This window comes from Macaca mulatta, chromosome 4 (genome assembly GCF_049350105.2).
Source record: "Macaca mulatta isolate MMU2019108-1 chromosome 4, T2T-MMU8v2.0, whole genome shotgun sequence".
Taxonomy (NCBI): domain Eukaryota; kingdom Metazoa; phylum Chordata; class Mammalia; order Primates; family Cercopithecidae; genus Macaca; species Macaca mulatta.
Window position 1 is genome coordinate 166,045,538 of NC_133409.1, and position 24,973 is coordinate 166,070,510.

Consider the following 24,973-nt stretch of genomic DNA (forward strand, 5'->3'; position numbering starts at 1 on the left):
GGAATAAATTATACTATCATCAGACTTTCAAACAATAACAGATAAAAACGTAATGTATACTATATATTCAAAGAAAAAAATGTGAGGCAAGGATCTTATATCCAGCAAAACTGACTTCCAAGCATAACCTGAACAGACTACTAAAGATGGAAAAACTCAGGGAATATTGTTGGCGTGAGGTCCTTCTCAGAATGATATTCAGACAACCAAAATAACTAGAGATATAATGACAGGAGATGAGCTGGTGAACATTAAGTGTATTGTTACTTTTGGAACTAAGACTTAATGAGGCTCAAAAGAAAGAGAGTACACTATGTAATGGATATATGTTCTGACAACGTAGACACTGGACAACAATTAAAAATGGGAAGAACGTGAAAATTTTAAAAAACACTTTTAGTATATATATTGGTAGTGGTAGTATTAGCTTGCTTATACTGTGTGGTTTGAACAAATAGCGATGGTATATTCTAATTGTATCATCCCCAGTATCCTTTAGAGCCAGGATTCTTGGTGTGAAAGAAAGAAAATACAGTTGTAATATAGAAAAGTGTAAGTAAAACATTTGTAACCCTGTATTTAAATATAAAGTCAATATGAACTTATTATTTTATCTCACATATAATTTTTCTAGCTCTATCCACTAAAAATGCCTTAAAACAATGACTAATCCAGTAGCAACAAGCATCCTAGTACCTAGGCAGTGGTACTGAAACACTACTAGATTTTTCCACTGAAGGATATCAAGGCTTCTTGGAGAAATGGTTGATTCTAGTTCTGGAGTAGGAATGCACAAAATGAGCCTGGAACATCTTGTCATGTCAGAGAGCAAGCAAGTTATCAAAGATGACTGGGTCACATCAAAAGGATTCAGGAGCTAGCTTGAAGATGCTCCCTGGTCAAATATGGAACAATATGAGCTTTAATAAAGATAATAATTGGAAGTGGGGAAAGAAACAAGCATTTATCCTCACTTGCCCATAAGAACTATTCCACTGAGTAACCAAATAGTAGGTGGAGAAATGTTTCTCTTTTAAAATGTACTTCAATGAATAAGGAAAGAAGAAGTTATAGAATTTAACATTGTCATTTTGCACCTGACAATGAATTAATGGATTATAGAGGTCTAGCATAATGGCTGCAGATTATAGAAAAGTAGACAACAAAACATCATTTGCTTCCCAGTGGAAGAAACACAGTCACCTATAGTCTTGCAAAAGAGATCAAACCTGAGTCTTAATCCACGAAATCTAGAGTATGAGAAATATACTACAACTCAAATGGCCCAGCCTCTTTAACAAATACATTGTAAGGGGGAAGAAGGATGGAGGGAAACGTGTAGACTAAAAGAGATCTAATGCACATGTCAAATTTGGTTTAAATGAGAAAGACCAGACTTCTGTTTTCAGTTGGTGAAGGAAGCACACACTCTCTGTCCCACTAATCACAACTAAAAACACGGGGACAGAGTAAACAAAGCAACTGTCTGAGGACTCTGAAAATAAACAATAGCAGGTAGATTGGGAAGAGAATTAAAAATGTGAAAACTGGTGAATGGCATGCAACTTTCCTATTTCTTCTCTTTTCATATTTCCCTGATTAGTCTCTGGGTAGCCTGAATCCTGGAACTGCATAACAAGCAAGGGTAGAAAAATCTCCAGAAAAATCCCTGTTTTTCTAAGCAGAGGATAAGGAAGGGGTGGGGTACTTCAGGACAAAGACAGTAGGGGAAATCCCCTGTTTTCTTCCTCTCCTGCCCCCTCCCATGGGGCAAGACCCAGTCCTGAAGATGCATTACTGCAGCCGTGTTGGTGGCAGCAGTGGTGAACAGTCAACTAAATCCCTGAGAGAGAGAAAAATCCTCTCTGAGGAAAGAAACGAGGAAAAGGATCCCTGTTATCTGAAAGGGTGGGGAGAGCCTTTTGCTTCTTTTCTCTTGCTGCTTCAACCTGGAAGTGAACCATACCATGGAAAGTGTGTAACAGAATGGGGAGGATAAAATCCTGTATTTCTAACTAAGAGAGCAGGAAAAGGGGATTCTGAGAGCTGGAGAGCATAGAGATACCACAGAGGAGGGAGCTTGAGAAAAGAATTCCATAAATCTGTGCATGAAGTCTCAAGTCCACTCCCAGATATACCTGATTGGAAACAGAAAACAGAAGAGGGAGCACTTCCCAACTCATCTTAGGAGACCAGCATTGCCCTGATACTATAATGAGACAATGTCAGCACAACAAAAGAAAACCACAGAACAATATCTCCCATGTAAAGATGCCAACATTCTCAACAGAATATTAGCATATCAAATTCATCAATATGAAAAAAGAATAATATGCCACATCCACATGGATTTTATCTCAGAATGCAAGGCTGGTCCAATATTTGAAAATCAATGAGGTCCACCATATTAAAAGACTAAAGAACAAAAAAACACAGTATCATCTCCGTAGAAGCAGAACAAGCATTTGAAAAAATCCAAAACACCTTCACGATGTGATCACTCAGCAAACTAGAAATAGCAGGAATTTTTTTTTTTTTTTTTTTTTTAAGACGGAGTTTTGCTCTTGTTGCCCAGGCTGGGTACAATGGTACCATCTCAGCTCACTGCAACCTCTGACCCCCTGGGTTCAAGTGATTCTCCTGCCTCAGCCTCCCAAGTAGCTGGGACTACAGGTGTGTGCCACCATGCTTGGCTAATTTTTGTATTTTTAGTAGAGATGGGGTTTCGCCAGGTTGGCCAGGCTGGTCTTGAACTCCTGACCTCAGGTGATCCACCCCCCTCGGCCTCCCAAAGTGCTAGGATTACAGGCATGAGCCACAGTGCCTGGCTGGGAAATTCTTTAATCTGATAAAGGACCTCAACTAACAACCTACAGCTAATATCAGACTTACTAGTAAAAGACTGAATGTTGCCCCCTGAGATCAGGAGCAGGACAAAGGTGTCCACTTTCACTGCTTCTATTTCACATCATGCCGGAAATTGTAGCTCATGCAATTAGGCAAGAAAAATAAGGTGCAAACATATTAGGGAGGAAGAAATAATACAGTTTCTATTCAGAGACAACAGGATTATCTATATAGAAAATACTGTTATTTAAAAGTTCCTAGAACCAATAGGTGAAATTAGTAAGGTTGCAGAATGCCAGGTGATCATACAAAAATCAATCTTACTTCTATATCTTAGCAATGAATAATTGGAAACTGTAATTTTTTTTTAAAGTACCATCTACAATAGCTTCAAAAGCTAAATAGGTATAAATATAACAAAAGACATATAGGATCTATATGCTAAAAAGTACAAAACGTTGGCCGGGCATGGTGGCTCACGTCTGTAATCCCAGCACTTTGGGAGGCCGAGGTGGGTGGATCATATGAGATCAGGAGTTCAAGGCCAGCCTGGCCAAAATGGTGAAATTCCATCGCTACTAAAAATACAAAAATTAGGCATGGTGGTGGGCACCTGTAATCCCAGCTACTCAGGAGACTGAGGCAGGTTATTGCTTAAACCTGGGAGGCGGAGGGTGCAGTGAGCTGAGATGGCGCCACTGCACTCCAGCCTGGGTGACAGATGGAGACTCCATCTGAAAAAAAAAAAAAAAAAAGTACAAAATGTTGATGCTAGAAGTCAAAGTAGACCCCCAAAATGGAGAAACATGCTTTGTTAATGCATTGGAACACTAAATATAGTTAAGACGCCAATACTTGTCAAATTGATCTATAGATTCAGAATGATTCCAATAAGATAATCCCAGCAGAATTTTGTAGAAATACACAAACTGATTGTAAAATTTAGTGAATATTGAAGGAACTACCATAGCCAAAGCAATTTTGTAATAGAACAGCCAGACGACTCCCATTACTGGATTTTATGACTTATGGTAATCTAGACAGTGATTTTTGCATAAGGATACACACATAGCTCAATGGAATAGAAAATACAATCCAGAAATAGAGCCACACAAACATGGTCAACTTATTTTTGATAAAGGTGTGAAGACTAAATGGAGACAGGAGTGTTGTTTTAACAAATGGTCCTGGAACAATTGGTCATCTATATACCTTATACCTTATAAAATATTTTACTTAAAATAGACTTTATACTTAAGCCTAACTTCTTTTTTATTACAAAAATTTTAGAAGAAAACAAGAGAAAATCTTTGTGATCTTGGATTGGGCAGTTTTTGGGATCGTGTCAACCAAAACATGATCTATAAAAGAAAAAATGATAAAGTGGACTTAAAAACTAAAAAATTTTGCTCTCTGGAGGACAATGGTAAGAGAATGAAACAAGTGAGAGACAGGGATAAAATATGTGCATATCTCATATGCATCAAAGGACTGCTACCCAGAATGCATAAATAACTCTCAAAACTCAATAAACAATTTAAAAATGGAATCCAAATAGATGCTGTCCAAGTAAGATAGAAAGATGTCAAATAAGTACGTGAAAAAATGCTCAACACCATTACTCCGTGGGGAAATGCAAATTAAAAGCACAGTGAACTACCACTATGCATCTATTAGAATGGCTAAAATAAAAATAAATATATAAAACTTAACAATTCCAAGTGATGGTGAGGAAACAAAGCAACTCGAACTTTCATACACTGCTGGTGGGACTGTGGAATGGGGCAGTCGTTCTGGGAAACAGTTTGACAGTTATAAAGTAAAACACGCCCTTAACGTATGATCCAGCAATCCCACTCCTAGGTATTTAACCTAGATATATAAAAACTCATGTTCACACAGAAACCTGTACACATATGTTTATAGAAGCATTCTTCATAGTCACACAAACCTGGAAGCAATCCAAATGTCACTCAATGGATGAATGCATTTACAAAACTATGGTGTTATCTACGCAGTGGAATATTACTCAGTGATAAAATGATACTAACTATGTGGATGAATCTCAAATGCATTACACTGACTAAGAGAAGCCAAGATCAGGGCCACATGCTGCCTTGTCTCATTTATATTACATTTCAGAAAAAGACTACCAGTAATTGACCAGGGGAAAGGGTAGGGGGAGGTTTGACTACAAACGGGTAGTATGAGGGAATTTTCAGAGGCAATAGAACTGTTCTGTATCCTGATTGTGGTGGTGATTTCATGAATTTATGCATGTGTTAAAACTAATTGAACTATACAACCAAAAGAGCTACTTTTACAGTATATAAATGTTAAAAACAAACAATACTATACTTAGATTATAAAGAACTTCAAGAAAGTGACTATAGCTGGATGCAATGGCTCACACCAATAATTATACCACTTTGGAAGGCTGAGGCAAGAGGATCCACTTGAGTCCAGCAGTTTGAGACCAGCCTGAGTAACATATTGAGAACCCCCTCTCTAAAAAAATTTAAAAAGATAAAAAAATAAAGAAGAAAGAGAGTATTATAAAATTCAGGATAGTGGTTGCGTTTGGTGAGGTGAAGAAGTTGTGTTTGGATTGGGGAATGTGGAGGAAATTTTTAGGATGGCTGGCAAAGTTTTGTTTTTCTTTACCTAGTACTTATTCCTTAGGCTGTACATTTTAGTGGCTTTTCTGTATCTATAGTTTATCTAACAATTAAAAGCTATGTAGATGTTGAGTAAATAAAGTGTCAACAAAAATTTCAGTATGGTTTTACATAGAATGTGTCAAGCTAAAGAAGAAAAACAGTAACAATGACTACGAAAGCATGGGGGATTGCGTTCCCAGATAACAAATATTATCACAAAGTTTAAATGATTAACATGTGGTTTTAGTTTAGGAAAGGACATGAGCTCATTGAGCAACAGAATAGAAGATGGAGTTGAGAAGCACACCCATGCATATGTGTCAACTTGAGTAGCACAGAGCAGACATTTAAGAGTTAAGGGAAAGGATGGATTATTTAATTACTTGTGCTAGAATAATTGATTATCCAGATTTTAGCAATTATCTCACTGCCTCATACCATATGCAAATATAATTTCCAGTAAGGTTAGCAACTTAAACATAAAAGATGAAAATTATAAACACTTAATATAATATAACAGAATATCATTATGACTTCCAGGTAGGAAAGCATTTCTTAAGCTTCAAAAAGTGGAAAGCCTAAAAGGAAAAAATATGTAAATGGAAATTAAAGACATCTGTTTTATCAAACTCTATCATCAAACAACTGAAAAAAATCCATAAATTAGGAGAAATTAGTTTCTCAAATTATGAGTGACACAGGACTAGTATCCAGAAAATTCAAATTAGAATGAAAATGAGATACCACTGCACACTAAAGCGACTGTCAGAAATCGAAAAGATAATACCAAGTATTGACAATGATATACAACATCAGGAACCTTCATCTACTGCTGGTGTGAATGTGTGAACGTCAACTGGTACAACCACTTTGGAAAACAATTTGCACTGCCTAGCAATGTAAGAAAAGTGCAGAAATGATTAACACGAAATTTGAAAAGGGAGGAAAAAGGAGACATCTGGATGGGAAATTCAGAGAAGTTCTAAGGTACTGGTAACACTCTGTCTCTTAAGCTGGATGACGAGTATTGGGGCATTTGTATTATTAGTAGACCTTAAACACTACGCATATGTTTTGTACACTCTTTTGTGTGTGTGATCTATTAGAAGGTTTCCAAAAACCTTCTAATGGCACATTATCAGCAGCTTTTTCAAATATGCTGAACGACTTCATATTATTTAGTAAACATAGGTTTTCCTAAACACCTATGTTATGCCAAGTATGTGCAAGATCTTTTAAGGTATATAAGAAAAGTGTGATTTGAATATTTTATATCAAGAAGGTATTCATGTATTTGTATGAAAAGTTGAATGAAAAGTCAGAAAAACACAAAGCTTGTTTCCTGCATAAAAATTTAGAATTTTATTCAGGAGATGAGAACACACAAGAGGGGGCCTTGGAGACCTTTAGACTGCTCTTCAAGAGGGGGATATGGTATGTCAAAGATGTGCACTCTATGGGAGAACTAATGCACCATCACTGCACCTCAAACAACCTAGATCTCCACAGTCACATGTAAGGGAAATTTCATTAGGCTTTTAAGTCCATTTGTTCCACAATATAAAAACACTGGGCAATATATTTAAAATAGAAGTGCAACAGGCACATTGGCTATGATAAACAGAAATTTGTTTTACAGGCAGTTTCTTAGGGTTGCTCTATTCTAAATAGTGAAATACACCTACTTGTGTATTTAGCATAAAGAAGCTAAAGGAAGTAAGACTCCACTTTTTTTTTTTCATCCATTCCATTTTATCATAGCTCACCTGCATTTCAACTTTCCACCATAATCTTGGCACCTTGATATCCTCCTACTTCCTGCACTCCTTTTAGAAATGGAAGAGTGAAAGCTTATTAGCTTACTGTTGGATTTGGAAGATCCAGTGGATTGCTCTCTGGTAATCTTTTGGGGCTCACAAAATGGTCTCCCATTGGGATTTCTGCATTCTCTTCTGAGTCTCACAGTTGAAGCTGAGTATAACTATCAGGCCATGGTGGGCACAGTGGCTCCTGCCTATAATCCCAGCATGTTGGAAGGCTAAAGCAGGAGGATCACTTGAGACCAGGAGTTTAAGACCAGCCCGGGCAACATAGTGAGAACCTGTCTCTACAAAATTTTTAAAAGTTAGCCCAGCATGGTGGCATGCACCTGTAGTCCTAGCTACTCGGGAGGCTGAAGTGGGAGGATCACTTGAATCCAGGAGTTTGAGGATATAGTGAACTGTGATTGTACCACTGTACTCCAGCCTGGGTGACAGAGCAAGACCCTGTCTCTAAAACAAAAACAAAACCGAAACCTAGGTGGGCATATAATTTGATATCCAAAATGGGACACTTTTGAAAATGTCATTGGTGATTACTTGAGGTAATATACTTGAGGAATATTCCTTGAGTGTGTAAATTAGGGCCATCCTAGACAAAAAGGGACACATGTCATCCTCATCATCACCAAACTAGAATGCATTGAGAAGCTCAATCAGGAGGGCAATGGGCACTGAAACTTTGGGTGAGGAGTGGTGACAGGTGCCATGATGTTTGCCCAGGTAAAGAGATGGAGACAAGGCGCCGTGACCACTTGGTGAACTGTGTGCACTGGGTGTGTAGTAGAATGGGACAGCCTCTGTAAGCCTGTGCTTTATGGCTCATGGATATACAGATTCCTACAGAACAGCACAGCACAATCAAGGTTGTGTGTGTGTTGGAGGTGACAGTGTCTCTGTTTGTGGTGTGAGTGTCTGCAGGTGAGGGTGTGTGGCAGAAGTGACTTTTGTCAAAGTCCCCTTCTTTTTGCTCACTTTCTGGATATTGCTCTATTTTTACAGTGATGCTGAGTTTCACAGAGTTGGCCCACTGCCCACCTTTCTTAAGTAGGCATAAAATCTGCATTCCTTCTACTTTTTCTTCCTGAGTCCTAACAGTTTATGAAGTTACACCCATGGGTCATGAGCGCATGTGGAGGTGCTGGTTAGATATCTCTGCTTGAGAGAACGGACAAAATCAGAGAAGAACAGAGGGCTATGCAAGGCACGAGAAAATAAATGCATAATAGACAGCCAAACAAGCAGAAAGTTCCCAGAAACAATCTTACCTTAATATACAGCAATTCTGCCCTCAACTCTTCCCCTCCGTACCTTGCTCATTAGTCTCCGCTCTGCACACACCTGATGTTCTTTCATTTATTAACTAAATGTAGTTACTGAGTCCTTGCTGTGTGCCATTCTACATGCTGGAGATAGAGTGTTGAACAAGACAGGCAGGCTGTATACCTTCACAGCAGTGGAGGCAGACAATAAACACACTAAAGTTGAGATGATGTCACAGAGCATGGTGTGCTTTGTAACTGTAGAAGCTTAATTAACACTTACTGAGTGCTTACTCTGTCAGATGTTGATTTACATGATCTGTGTCTGTTATTCACATAATCCTCCCATCAGTTTTATGCTACAAGTGAAAATATTATCATCTCCATTTTATAGATGAGAAAACTGAGGCACAGAAAGAAGGATTAGGTCACTTTCCAAGGTCACACTGTCAATAAGTGGTAAAAGTGGTAAAACTAAAAGGTAAATACGGATCATCTGATTCTTGAGTCCACATTCTTAACTATTATATCACATGAACTTCTGCACTGCTTGAAGGACAACAGGCCAGCATAAAAGTAGAAAGTGCAAGGTGCTAAGAGGCTGTGTCTGGGATGAAGAGCTTGCTTTAAATAGGGTGAAGAAGGAAGATCTCTCTGAGGAGGAGGCATTTGAGTTGAAACCTAAGTAATGGGAAGTTGTTGAACATGCAGAGATCTGAGGGTAGAATTTTCCAGGCAGTGCAATCGGCTAGTTCAAGGATGCTAAGGCAGAAAGAACCTGAATTGTTTGAGGGACAGAAAGAGGGCAAATGGGGTGGTCATGATCTTTGTGAAAAAGGGATCCAAATTTAAAAGAGAAAATTCTGGTTTACTATCTTACCAGTTTCTTCATCTATATAAAGGGATGCCATGTTTCTCCAGCAACTATTTGGTTATTCAGTGGAATCGTTCTTACAGGCAAGTCAGGATAAATGCTTGATTCTTTCCCCCTTGCAATTATTATCTTTATTAAAGCTCAAATTGTTCCATATTTGACCTTACCCACTTGTTATAGAATAAAAAGAGATCATGGTAGCCATTATTATAATCACTGTTATTAACAACACATCCATAGTAAATAAAGCCTGGCCAGCTTGCCTTTTTTCATAAGAACATGCCCCTGTTCTAGTCAATGCTTAATCAGAAAGGCACAGTGTAGTGAGCCCAACAGCCATGTAATTTAAAGTTATCACATCTGTCTTGTAAGGTAACTATTCTTGTCATCATGTAGATGAGGAAATGAAGGCTCTCCAAGGTTGAATAATATTACCAAAGTCAAATATCTAATGTAAGTAATACGACCGCAATTTTATTTTTTATTTCTTTGAGACAGGGTCTCACTCTGTCACCCAGGCTGGAGTGCAGTGGCATGATCACGGCTCACTGCAGCCTCAATTTCCCAAGTTCAGATGGTTCTCCTGCCTTAGCCTACCGAGTAGCTGGGACTACAGGTGCACCACCATGCTCAGCTAATTTTTGTATTTTTTGCAGAGATGGGAGTCTCACTATGTTGCCCAGGCTAAGATTGCCATTTTAACTCAGTTTTGTCTTGCTTCTCGCTTCAAAGAAACTTATGTTTCTTCTACACCATTCCTCTTTGCAAACTCATCCGGAGCAGGCAGGGAGCAATGGTTTTATCTGTATTATAGTGTCGCCTGCAGATGCAGACACTGTGATAAATCATTTTTAGATGGAGAATCTGATGATCATGATGATAATACTGGAATGATGATGATAAAGTAGAACAAAGTGAATTGGAGAAATGAATTGCTTCAGCCATGTTCCTGTCCTCAGGTGTTCAGCTGCTTCTGATAAAAGCGCAATCTTCCACTGCTCTTAACGCTGTGTAGGCTTGGCCTGAGAGAATCAAGAATAAAGCTGATTGCAAACTTGGTGCATAACAGAGAAAATAAAGACATCATTTACTGACTGATTTGGACTAAGAAAAGATGTATTTACTTGCAGTTTATTATGTTGAATGTGACAGGCATACATTTGTGCTTTTTATTGAATGATGACTTACTACATACAGGAATTGGTGCAATTTGTAATGCAGATTATGTTTTTAAACAAAAAAGGGTGCAAATACACTGATGGCTGTCACATGACTCGCTCTGCACTTCTCAAAAAGTGGCTGGAGCGTGGGCGGAACGACAAATATACCCTAGATGCACAAATGTAATTTCCAAAGAAGATGATTCTGGGCAGCTTCCAATTCAGTCGGGCAGATTTAGACAGAAGAAATCCATGGCTAAGAAAAGCTAAGTATCCTAAAATAGCAGGAATTGGAGTAGGATCATGTGAATCACTCCCATTAACTGCTGAGATGCCTCCAGACAGAGCAAGAAGAGCCACAGCTAAAATCAGGATGTGGCGTGAAAGCGTCCATGTTGGATCTCTGTAAGATTCCCAAAGTTAAATACCTGGGAATCCCATTTTCCTTCTAATGATGGGAGGTGGGAGCACAGGAAAAACGGAGGAATCTCCATTCTATGTGAAATGCAATGGAATGAGGGCTTGGCTCACAGCTGATTTTCTGAGTAATGAGTTTGGTGACCTCACCAGCTTCTAGGCATTGGGCCAGATCTTGTCTCGTGATTGCACATTTGTACAATTCCTCGAGGATGCAGATTTGGGTTTTCCACTTGAAGTGGGTTTGTGAATTTACGAGTGGGCAGGATTCAGTCTATTTTCCCTGATAATCAACCATCATATTTGTTTCCCTCAAAACATAATGGCATTTAAAACATCCTAGTTTCTTTGAAATGAAGGCAAATTTTATTAATTGCTTTTCTTCATCTGACTGTTTGGGCTTTACAGCTCACTTCCTCCAGTGATCCAGCCATTAAGGAGTGTTCATTCATGCTAACAGCTTCCATTTAAACTGCTTCTGAGTAATATTAGTGGCAATGGATGATTAAAGGGGCAACCCATGCAAAGATTTGAAAATAAATAGAAACATTTTTATTCCGAGGCTTTTATTTGCCTTGGAGGAAGGCAAAGCTGGGCATGACATAATTTTCAAATTATGTTTTACGGCTTTCTCATCATTTCAAATATGACTCTCTTTTGTTTAACGGAGATGTCGTGGCCTGGGAAAAATATCTCAGAATGGTTTCTTCTCTTACGATCTTGGCGCTTCACAATTATTAATAATTATTCTATGGAGATTTTGACTCTGACCTCCCCCAGTTGGTAATTTACTATAGGCAACTTTCACTCCTAATGATCTGTTATTTCTTTGATTTTTATTTCTTTGAGACAGGGTCTCACTCCCTACCCCTTAGCTCACACCTGTTGCAAAGCCCTGGCTCTTGTGCAAGAGCCCCCCAGTGCATTTCAAAGAAAGGCTCAGCTTGCCAGCTCTTCTCAAAAGTTACCACAGATCGCGATTCCATTTAAGGCCTGGGCGCAGCGTCGGAGGCTAGAACAACTCTGCGTCTACACTGCAAATCCCTGCCCAGAGAATTCATGCTGCAAGCAGCGCACAGCAGCGGGCCGGTGCCTGTTTTACACGGTGGTGAGGCGGCGGGTCTATTTTTAGGCAGCCGATGGTACATTTGCCTTCCACAGATCTGCTTTCCCCCCTCTGATTACAAAAAGAGGGCCTGCGTCTGTGCAAATGAAAATCAATGGGTGAACCAAGGAGTGCCAGCGCGCTGTGAGCCCTTTTTGTTCCTCAAAGGCTCCAAGACCCTGTGCGCCGATGCCCCGCCTTGCCTCAGAAACTGCTATTTGGACGCAGAGGTGTTTTGACCAAGGGCATTTGGTCTTTTGTTTTGTTTTGTTTTGTTTCATATTCCAGGCAGGACATGAAATAGGAAAAAAAGGAATGGAAATTGCCATTTCCACCCTCCCCACAACTTTCCTGCCATGAGCACTCGCAGGCATGGCCATGTACCTCCAGATCCCTGTAGGACAAGCCCGGGGGCTGCGTGGGTGGGGGCAGCGGTAAGGAGAAAGAAGCGGGAAGAGAGGCAACCACTTGTCCTCAAGTAGAAGCAAACGAGTGGCATCAGGATCCTTTCCATTCTCCTCCTGAACCACTGCCAGCTTAGGTGAACTTTCCTAGGACCAGTACTAGTGTCTGTGGGGAAGGGACTGCTGTAATAAAGTGCCACAGATGAGGGCTAAACAGGAGAAATGGATCTCTCACAGTTCTGCAGGCTGCAAGTCTGAGATGAAGGATCATCTGGGCTGGTTGCTTCTGAGGGCTGCGAGGGAGAATCTGTCCCAGGCTTCGCCCCTGCTTCTGGTGGCTTGCCTTCAGTCTTTGGCGTTCCTTGGCTTGTAGAAGCATCACCCCAACTATCTGCCTTCATCTCCACTTGGAGGTCTCCGTGTGTGGATGTGTCTGTGTCCAAATTTCCTCTTTTTATAAGGACACCGGTCATGTTGGATTAGGCCCGTCTTAATGACCTCATTCTAACTTGATAACCTCTATAAAGGTCATCAGAATGTGACCTTTTCCAAACAAAGTCACATTTGGAGGTTCTGGGGATTAGGACTTCAGCATATCTGTTTTGAGAGGACACAATTCAACCCATAACAGAACCCATGTTGAATTTCTTTTATAAATTCTATCATCTGTGCAAGTGCAACCTCTAGCACATTGGTCATGATGCTCTTCCCAAATTCGCAGCTGCTGCTGGTGACCTGGGGTGGGATGATGGGTGCTCTTGGCATTCTTTGAACCTGGCCTGCCACAGAAGAGTGAGAAGTTTTCCTTGCCTCTGGCTTTATCTTTTCCACACTTCTCTCTGAAGAGAAAAGACAATACTGAGGCTATTAACTTGGCACTCGTGTCAAGGATCAAGGGAAGGTAGGTTTATTCAGCCAACGCTTGCTGTAAAGACCCACAGTAGCTGGCTGGCCCTGAAGGCAGAGCCCTCTGCTCCTACATAGGCAGAGGCAAATTGTACTGGCAGCTTCCCCTTCTCCCCAGATCTGCCACTCACACCTGTGCATCCTCCTTCTACCTGCACACCAGAAAGGGTGGGGGAGTCGGCACTGTTGTGGGTGTTCCAGATCAGAACTCACTTCCTGAGTCTCAGGTTTGCAAGTGGTATTGTTTCTTACCTGCTGGACTCTGCATCTGGCCATCCTGCCCACTGGGCCAGCTCTCCAAGCTATCTGGATCAATAGGGACTGCCTGATTCTTTATGTATATTTTTTTCTCAGGAATTTGATTTCTTGATTATCATAGTTATAACCAGATCCTACCTGGCAAGCAGGCTCTGGGGCTTGACCCCATCCATACTGAGCATTTCAATGTCCCCTCCTAGAATCTTTCCGTTTACCAGAGAGCCAATAGGTCAGTGGATGTGGAAAGAAATTGTTGTCTTGCTTTCCTCACAGGCTCATTGGCTGGAACAAAGGCTTGCTGTGACCTGTATGATGTTTCACAAACATTACGTGCTACTATAATTAGATAGAGCTGATGACATAATATGCAATATAAACAGAACACTATATATTCTTGTCAACGTGTGGTTCTCAGGATAGCCCAGTGCATTATTCAGGGTTCTTCAGAGAAATTGAACCAATAGGATGTATATGTAGTAGATGGATATAAGGGGAGATTTATTATAGTAATTGGCTCATGAGATTATGGAGACTGAGAAGTCCTGTAATCTGCTGTCTGTAAGCTGTAGAACCAGGAAAACTGGTGGTGTAATTTTATCTGAATCCGAAGGCCTGTGAACTGGGGTAGCCAATGGTGTAATTGCCTGTTGAGTCTGCAGGCCCAAGATCTACAATAGGAGCTCAGATGTTTGAAGGCAGGAGGAGATGGATGTCCAGGCTGAAGGAGAGAGTATTTGCCCTTCCTCCACCTTTTCGTTTTGTGTGAACCCTCTGTGGACTGGAGGATGCTGCCCACAGCCATCATCACTTAGTGAGTGATCTTTATTCAGTCTGTTGATTTAAGTGCTAATCTCTTCTGGAAGCATCATCACAAACAACCCAGAAATCATGTTTTACCAGCTCTCTGGACATCCGTTAGTCCAGTCAAGGTGACACACAAAATTAATCATCATGCCCAGTAAGCTATTGGTCATTTCCATTTCCAAATGAAGAGGTGAAGATAAGAATTGAAGTGAAGGTGCAGAGTTAGTAAGGAATCCAAAGTTAAGATTTTGGATTTAAAATTAGCATTCTTTCCAATGTTCCAGAAGGGATGATCACAAAAATGTACTGCTCAGATCTCCTGCTGTCATTAGTATACACCACCAATGGCCACGACTGCTGTGCTCCAAGTCTATCTCCGTGTTCATGCCCAGGCCACATTTCCCCCCAGGTGCTACAGCCAGTGATTTTTCTGGCTCCCCAGGGTCCCGATGCAGCCTTTTCCTGAGAAGGGTCAGTCTCCTCTTTCTGACATTAGCTTGAGGACTCCACAGTCGCTGGACGGGGACTTTCTTGGAACTCTGCTGCAGTCTGAGATTCTCCCTGCCCCACCATTCCTCCTCTTTTTTACAAGGGTCTTCCTGCATTGTGTTCTAAATACTGTCCCCACCTCTATGGACTCTCTCCTCTATTTCTGTCACAGGCATTTACCCCAATAAATCTCTTGCAAGGCTAATTCTGTCTTGTTATCTGCTTCTCGGAGGATCCAAACTGATGCACTAGGCTTCCCCTTTCTCCCTGTAAAATGATGACTGCTAATGTCAATTCATTATTTGTGTAATATTTTTATGTACTCAATGTTTTTAAGGATTGGATGGGTGAGAGGAAGGAGAAAGAGAGCAAAGAAGGAAAGAAGCAAAAGGGAGGAATATGAAACAATTACATGCTGTAGTCTTTGCTTCTAAGACAAGACAATTGCACATGAATGAAACGTAAGGGAGACACAATATAGCTATATGATAAAGTGGCAACTTATGTGTAGAAGACTGTAGGAATGAGTGGAGATATATAATAAGAGACCTGGAGTTTTTAAGAAAGATAAGTCCCCAAGGAGATGGGTGAATGCCAATAATTGGGCTTTGAAAGATGGGTAGGCCTGGGCTCAGTGGCTCACGCCTGTAATCCCAGCACTTTGGGAGGCTGAGGCGGGCAGATCACCTGAGGTCAGGAGTTTGAGACCAGCCTGGTTAACATGGCAAAACCCTGTCTCTACTAAAAATATAAAAAAATTAGCTGGGCATGGTGGTGGGTGCCTGTAGTCCCAGCTACTCGGGAGGCTGAGGCAGGAGAATTACTTGAAACTGGAAGTTGGAGGTTGTAGCGAGCAGAGATTGTACCACTGCACTCCAGCCTGGGTGACAGAGTGGGGCTCAATCTCAAAAAAAAAGAAAGAAAGAAAGATGAGGATCTTTATAACTACCAGGTAGGTGGGGTGGCATTTCAGGTGAGGGAAACAACATTGCAGGTAGAATAAATATGTCCCTTTCTATCTGTCTTAGACCGTTCAGGCTGTTATAGCAGAAAACCATAAATTGAGTGGCTTATAAACAACAGAAATTTATTTTTCATAGTTCTGGGGACTGAGAAGCCCAAGGTCAAGGCATTGCAGATTCGGTGACTGGTGAGGGCCCACTTCTGGTTCATAGACTGCTGCCTTCTCATTGTGTTATCACATAGTGGAAAGGGCTGAGGGAGCTCTCTAGAGCTTTTAAAAGGGCACTAATTCCATGTATAAAGACCTAATTACCTAACAAAGGCCCCACTTCCTAAGATCATCACATTAGGGATTAGGATTTCAATATGTGAATTTTGGAGGGACAACAACATTCAGTCCCTGGCATACAAAATACCTGGAAAATAGGGAGATGCACTATAGGGCTTTAGGCATTCTGAGATTAATAGACCAATTTGTGCCTCAGGTATCTCACATGTAACATGGCAGGTAATAATACTGTTTCACAGAATTTTTAATGTGGATTAAAGAATTAAGATGTTTTAAAGCATTTAGAACAGTTCCTATAGCAGGGGAAGTGCAATTTAAGTGTCTATTAAATAAATAACTGGAAATAAGTTTAAATCTGGGAGGCAGAGAGAAGGAGTTTGAGGTGAAGAATGGAAAAAGCCAGAAAACAATGCAAGGAAATGCATTCTGGCAGGAAATGTAGCAGGAAATGAGAGTCACTTATTCGCAGAGGAGAAATAACATGATAGGGATGGCTTTAAAAAAGATTTTTTCTGGTACTGATATGAGGTAGAAATTAGAAATGGGAAACCTGAGACAAAGAAGACCACACCTCAACAAATATTTATTCTATCTTAAGAGCATATATACATGTATCAAGGGAATGAATAAAAGAGGAGAATTAAATATGATCCCAGACTTTAAAATGTGGATTATTGAAAGGATGTTAGTGTCATTAATAAAGACAGAAAAGAGAGGAGATGCTTGCTTGTTTGGGGAAAGAAGACAAAATTTTTGGATAGGATTGGATGGGGAAAGAGATCTGAAGTGACAGAGTTTACTGAGTAATTGAAGATATGGAACTGAAGACAAAGGAAGATTTCAGGATCCAGAGTTTGGATTCACTGGCATTAGCTACTGAGATAAACCAAGAGGGGAAAAGCTCATGACTTAGCCATGAAACAGCACTGCCATGCTGACCAGAGCAAATTCCCCAAAACTAGTTCTAGTTTACTGTCTACTGAAGGCAAAATAGTTCAATGACTCACAGACTAGTGATCACTGTGATACCTTTGTTAACATGTAAAAAACCCTGCAAGTATTGAAACAACTGAGAGCTCATTTAGTTTTAAAAGTGTTCAATCTTACTAGGAATAGAGGTGAACTTCCTCAATTTGATAAAGATTATCCACAGAAAATCTACACCCAACACTATTCTTGACAGTGAGAAACTAGAAGCTTTCTCGCTAAGATCAAGAATAAGACAAGGATGTCCCCTCTCACCATTCCTTTTCAACATCATACTGGAAGTTCTAGCAATACAGTAAGACAAAAAAGGAAATAAAAGGTGTACTGATTGGGAAGAATAAATAAAACTTTTTCTATAGATGACGTGACTGTCTACAGAGAAAATGCAAAAGAATCAATAGAAAACTTCTGGCACTAATAAGCAAATATAGCAAGATTGCAGGATACCAGGTTGGTATATGAAAATCAGTCACTTTCTATATTAGTCCATTTGTGTTGCTATAAAGGAATACCTGAGGCTGGGTAATTTATAAAGAAAAGAGGCTTATTTTGACTTATGGTTCTGCAGGCTGTATAAGAAGCATGGTGCTGGCACCTGCTCCTGGTGAAGCCTCAGAAAGCTTCCAATCATGGTAGATGGCAAAAGGGGGAGCCAGTATGTCACATGATGAGAGAGGGTGTGAGGTGGGGGAGGTTTCAGGCTCTTTTAAACAACCAGATGTCCTGTGAATTCATAGAGTGAGAACTCACTCATTATCACAAGGACAGAACCAAGGCATTCATGAGCAATCCACCCCCCTAAACCAAACGCTTTCCACTAGGCTCACCTCCAACATTGGAGGTCACATTTCAACATGAGATTTGAAGGGGAAAAAACATACAAACCATATCATTCAGCACATGCCCCCCAAATCTCATGTTCTTCTCTCATTGTAAATACAATTATTCCTTCCCAATAGTCCCCCAAAGTTCTAACTCATTCAAACTCAGCATCAACTCAATCAAAAGTCCAAAGTCTTGTCTGAGACCCAAGGTAGGTTCCATCTACCTATGAGCCTGTAAGATAAACAAACAAACAAACAAAAACCCACAAGCTATTTGCTTCCAAGATACAATGCTGGTACAGACAATGGGTAAAAATTCCCATACCAAAAGGGGGTAATCAGCCAAAAGAAAGGGGCAATGGGCTCCACACAAGTCTGAAACCCAGCAGGGCAGTCATTAAACCTTAAAACTCCAAAATAATCTCCTTTGACCCCATGTCTTGCATCCTGGGCACACTGATTAAAGGAGTGGGATCCCAAGGCTTTGGGCAGCTCTGCCCCTGTGGCTTTGCAGGGTGTAGCCCCATGGCTGCTCTCATGTATTGGAGTTGAGTGTCTGCAGCTTTTCCAGGCTCAATATGTAAGCTGCTGGTAGTGCTACCATTCTGGAGTCTGGAGGGTGGCAGCCCCTTTTCCACAGATCCACTAGGCAGTGTGCTCGTGGGGACTCTGTGTGGGGCCTTCAACACCATATTTCCCCTTGGCACTGCCCTAGTAGAGTCTGCGAGTGTTCCACCCCTGCAGCAGCCTTCTGCTGGGCACCCAGGTTTTCTGATACATCTTCTGAAATCTATGGAGAAGCTGACAAGCCTTCATTATTGCATTCTGTGCACCTAAAGACTTAACAACACATGGAAGCCAGCAAGGCTTACGGCTTGTGCCCTCTGGAGCAGTAGTTTGAGATGCAGCTGGTGCCCTTTGAATTCTGGCTGGAGCCAGGGTGGCTAGGATGCAAGAAACATTGTCCCAAGTGGTGCAGGGCAGCAGGCCCCTGGGTCTGGCCCCCCAAGCCTTCTTTCCTCTAGGCCTCTGGGCCTGTGATGAGAGGAGCAACCTCAAAGACTTCTGAAATGCCTTTGAGGCATTTTTCTTATTGTTTTGGCTATTGGCATCTGGCTCCCTTTCAGTTATGCAAATCTCACTAGCAAATGGTTACTCCACAGCCAGCTTGTATTTCTCTCCTAAAAACACTATTTCCTTCTTTACCACATGACCAGGCTGCAAATTTTCCAAACTTTTACTCTCTGCTTTCCTTTTAATTATAAGTTCCAACTTTAAGTCATTTCTTTGCTCCTGTATCTGATTACAGGCTGTTAAAAGCAGCCATGCCACATCTTGAATGCTTTGCTGCTTACAAATTTCTTCTGCCAGATACCCTGGCCCATTACTCCTAAGTTCAAACTTCTGCAAATCCCTAGGACATGGACACAGTGCAGCCAAATTCTTTGCTAAGGTGTGTCAAGGACGACCTTTGCTCTAGTTCCCAATAAATTCCTCATTTCCATCTGAGACCTTGTCAACTTGGCGTTCACTGTCCAAATTTCTATCAGCATTTTGGCCACAGCCATTTGATAAGTCTCCAAGAAGTTCCAGACTTTCCCGTATCTTCCTATCTTTTTCTGATCCCTTCAAACTCTTTCAACCTCTGCCCATTACCCAGTTCCAAAGCTGGTACATTTTCAGGTATCTTTACAGCAACACCCCTCTCCTAAGTACCAGTTTTATGTGTTAGTTCATTTGCATTGCTATAAAGAAATACCTGAGGCTGGGTAATTTATAAAGAAGGGGTTTACTTTGGGTCATGGTCCTACAGGGTGTAGGAGAAGCATGTGCCAGCATCTGCTCTTTTTTTTTTTTTTTTTTTGAGACGGAGTCTCGCTGTGTGGCCCAGGCTGGAGTGCAGTGGCCCGATCTCGGCTCACTGCAAGCTCCCCCTCCCGGGTTCACGCCATTCTCCCGCCTCAGCCTCCGAGTAGCTGGGACTACAGGCGCCCGCCACCATGCCCGGCTAGTTTTTTGTATTTTTAGTAGAGACGGGGTTTCACCGTGTTAGCCAGGATGGTCTCGATCTCCTGACCTCGTGATCCACCCACCTCGGCCTCCCAAAGTGCTGGGATTACAGGCTTGAGCCACCTCGCCCGGCCAGCATCTGCTCTTGATGAGGCCTCAGGAAGCTTTCAATCATTGCAGAAGGCAAACAGGGAGCCGGCATATCATACGGTGAGAGAGGAAGCAAGAAAGGGGAGGTGCCAGGCTCTCTTACAGAACCAGATCTCGTGTGAATTCGTAGAGTGAGAACTCACTTATGACAGCGAGGACAGCACCAAGCTGTTCATTTGGATCCACCCCCATCACTCAAACACCCACCTCCCACTAGGCTCACTTCCAACATTAGAGGTCATGTTTCAGCATGAGATTTGGAGGGGACAAAACATCCAACCATATCACTTTCCCATATGCCAACAGTGAACACATGGAATTTGAAATTAAAAATACAATATTATTTATATTAGCATTCCCCAAAATGAAATACTTAGGGATAAATCAAAATATGTATAATATATGTATGAGAAAAATGATAAAACTTGGATGAAAGAAATTAAAAAAGAACTAAATGAATGGAAAGATATTACATATTCAGCAATAGGAAGACTCAATATTGTCAGAATGTCCATTCTTCTCAATTTGATCTATTGATTCAATAGAATTCAATTCAAAATCCTAGCCAATTATTTTGTAGCTATTGACAAATGAATTCTAAAGTTTATACAAAGAGGCAGTTGACTCAAATTAACCAACACAATATTGAAGAACAACAAACAAAGTTGGAGGACTGAGGCTTCTGACTTCACCTGTTACTATAAAGCTACAATAATTAAGACAATATGGTATTGGCACAATAATAGAGAAATAGATCAATGAATAGGATAGAGAGCCTAGAAATAGAGCCACGTAAATATAGTCAATTGATCTTTGACAAAGGAGCAAAAGGAATACAATGGAGAAGAGATAGGCTTTTTAATAAATGGTGTTGGAACAACTGGAAAAAAATCTAGGCACAGATCTTACACCCTTCACAAGAATTAACTCAAAATGGATCACAGTCCTAAACATAAAACACAAAAGTATAAAACTCCTAGAAGATAATGTAGTGGAAAATCTGAATAGTCTTATGTTTGGTGGTAACTTTTATTTAATATACCAAAGGTACAATTCATGAAAGAAACAATTGATAAGCTGAACTTCATTAAAATTAAAAATTTCTGCTCTGTGAAAGACACTGTTAAGAGAATGAAAAGAAAAGCCACAGGCTGGGAGAAAATATTTGCAAAAGACATATATGGTAAAGGACCATTATCGAAAACATACAAAGAAATCAAACTCAACAACAAGAAAACAGCCTGATTTTAAGAGTCCAAAGGCCTTAACAGACACTACACCAAAGAAGATACACATAAGGTATATAAGCATATGAAAAGATGCTCCACATCATATGCCTCAGGAAATCAAATTAAAACAACAGTAAAATACCACTGCACACCTGTTAGAATGGCCAAAATCCAGAACACTGACAACACCACATGTTGGTGTGGACATGGAACAACAGGAATTCTCACTTACTGTTGGTGGTAATACAAAATGGTGCAACCACTTTGGAAGACAGTTTGGTGGTTTCTTACAAAACGAATCATACTCATACCATGCAATCCAGCAATCTCACTTCATATTTACTCGAAGTTGACAGCTATGTCTACACAAAAACCTCACATGGATATTTATAGCAGCTATACTCATAATTGCTGAAACTTGGTCAAAATCATGATGTCCTTCAGTAGGTGAATGGGTAAATAAATTGTGGTACATCCAGACAATGGAATTCATTCAGCACTGAAAAGATACGAGTGATCAAGCTATAAAGACATGGAGGAAACTTAAATGCGTATTACTAAATGAAAGAAGCCAATCTGAAAAGTCTGCATGCAATATGATTCCAACTGTATGACATTCTGGAAAAGGCAAAACTATGGAGACAGTAAAAATATCAGTTGTTGCCAGGTGTTTGGGAGAGGGAGGGATGAACAGGTAGAGCACAGAGGATGTTTTGAGGGCAGTGAAACTACTCTGTATGGTACTACAATGGTGGATGCATGTCATTATGCATTTGACCAAACCCCCAGAAGGTCCAACATCAAGAGTGAACCCTGGCTGGGCGCGGGTGACTCGTGACTGTAATCCTGGCACTTTGGGAGGCTGAGACGGGTGGATTGCCTGAAGTCAGGAGTTCAAGACCAACCTGGCCAACGTGGTGAAACCTCGTCTCTACTAAAAATACAAAAAATTAGCCGGGCATGGAGGCGGGCATCTGTAATCCCAGCTACTTAGGAGGCTGAGGCAGGAGAATCGCTTAAAACCCGGGAGGTGGAGGTTGCAGTGAGCCGAGATTGCACCATTGTACTCTAGCTAGAGCAACAAGAGGGAAACTCTGTCTCCAAAAAAAAGGAGTGAACCCTAATGTAAACTCCAGACTTTGTGTGATCATGGTGTGTCATGATGTGTCAATGTAGGTTCATAGTTGTGACTCTGGTTGGGGGTTGATAATAGGGGAAGCTGTGCATGTAGGGGAGTAGAGGGCATATAGGATATCTCTGTATCTTCTCATTTTTGCTGCAAACCTAAAACTGCTCTAGAAAAGATAAAATCTTAAAGTATTCCATCTTTATTCCACAATTCTGTTTCTCAAGCAGGGCTATATGTGGAAAATCTCCATGAGAGAAGCTGTAAGCCTTAATTCATTCATATCTAGCCACACCGCAGCCTGGATTGGTTTATTACATTAGCTCACAGTCATCTGGGAAAAGCAGAAAATATTTTAAACATAATGACTAACCTGGCTTCCTGCCCTAGATCCTTGAGTTTCAAACCAGGAGTTTTCAAGCTTTTTTTTTGACAGTAACATTAAGAAATAAATTTTACATCACAACGTAAGACATGTATACTTAATGCTGAAATCCTTACGATGTGCAATGCACTTTGTTATTTTTCTTTTCTAGGCTATTTTATTTATTTTAAAGAGTGCTAACTGCAACCCATGAAGCCAATTTCATGATCACTGGATGGGTCATGACCTGCAGTTTGAAAAACAATGGTTCAGGCTACAGGAGCATCCGCTGCAGGCTGAGCCCTACTAATCCGGCAGAAATTCAAACACAGCTGAATAGTTTGAGGTCAAGGTTGCTGCTTGGCCAACTCTCACCTTAAGTCCTATTCTGGTAATTAAGCTCTTGCTTTGTTTCTCGTACTCCAATTCTAATACAGAATCACTATTTTGGATCCTAGAACGATAGTCTTTTTTATGCTCTATTTCTCTTACCTTAAAGTCTCGCTTCACGTGGCTGTGTCCCCACCGCACAGAGCATCTGAGATGGAACGTCAGGGCACAGTGAAGGAAGAGGCTGGTGGCCAAGATAATCTTCATAGGATAAATACACGCAGAGTAATGAGGCCCACAGACCTGGCACTTAGTACTAACTCTTCAACTTCTAGCTCTATGGCTCATTTTATGCACCTGTAAATTTGGAATCTTATTAGCACTTTTTCAGTGGGTCTGTTGTAGGGATAAGGTGAAATAATGCAGTTAATGCAACTAGCAATAATTATTTCACAATTTTGCTTGCAGCAAAGTTTGGTAACAATAGAGTTCCTAGACTGTGGCTATGGCCAGTGTTCAGCAGATTCTGGTGTCCTCTTCCTCCTTTTAATATTACTCTCCCTTCTCACAGCCTACTACCCTAAATAGGATTCTTCATTGGTTATTCCTGTTATGGTAGTTGGTGAGAACCCCCTTGAAAGCTATCCAGCCCGTGGGTGTTGACATTTTGAGAGAAGATGAAGACTAGAGGTCTTACAGAAATAAATGGCTCCTAATTGAACTTCGGTCATCATAAAGGGTGTTATTTTGGCTAGGAGAATCTCAGTGATTGGCACTCCTCAAAACATTGTAATTGGGGTGGAATTTAGGTTTACAAGTTGGCGCCGTAACTCAAGGCATCTATTTATACACTTGGCTTTGACCCTAATGATATTAAAGCAGAGGTTAAAACATTTTCAGTGTTGCTCAAAGATCAGATATATCCACAAAGTGTTTAAGACTTTTCATATTGTTAGAGAAAATCGATTAAGTCAATAACTACTCCACCATGAAACACTGGTGCATATTTTGTATTATTTCATTTAGTTAATTCTAATTATTAATTAGTTTACCTCCCAAGAACTCCATCTCCCCCTCTCTCAAACTAACTCTTGCAACACTTTAATTTTTCAAGTACTACGCGGGGAAAGTCTGCGTAAGGCATGTGTAATTTTAAAATGGATTAAGTACTCTTATATCACACTCTTCTGTTTACACCTCTCTCAAGATGGTGTGTATGTGTGTATTTGTGTGAGATGTGTGTGTATGTGTGTGTGTGTATATTATATATATGAAATCTGGATATGTTTATAATATTCAGACATATGCTTATAAATATTCATGAGGCAATTCATACATAAATGAATAATTTAAGTTCCCTAACATCACCCGATCTGTTTATAGAATTCCCTTTCTGTCCCGGTTGAGCATCACCTCATAAAGTTCTTTACAGACACCTTTTCTCAGCTAGCACTCTGTTAAGTAGGTGAGTACGTCTAATGCCACTGATAAAGTCTACAGAATAGTATTAATTTCCTAGTCTTAAAACCATACACATTATTATCTTACAATTCTGGAGATCAGAAGTACTAAAATTCATATGAATGTTAGGATTTGTGTCCTATTTCTGTAAAAATGACATTGGAATTTTGGTAGGGATGACATTGACACTGTAGATCACTTTGGGTAATGGGTTATCTTAATGATGCAGTCATG

General features: G+C 40.5%; 1 protein-coding gene and 1 long non-coding RNA gene across 2 annotated transcripts in view; one reads left to right on the plus strand and one right to left on the minus strand.

The window, feature by feature from the left end:
• The window catches only part of STMND1 (stathmin domain containing 1), a 104,871-nt gene extending 86,829 nt beyond the window's left edge, over window positions 1–18,042 (minus strand). Inside the window, exon 1 of the mRNA XM_078001353.1 lies at window positions 18,039–18,042. The gene's annotated coding sequence lies outside the window, so the exon portion shown is untranslated. The remainder of the gene's footprint in view (window positions 1–18,038) is intronic.
• LOC144340754 (uncharacterized) overlaps window positions 1–24,973 on the plus strand; it is a 131,310-nt gene that overhangs the window by 45,312 nt on the left and 61,025 nt on the right. The gene's annotated exons all lie outside the window — the stretch shown is intronic.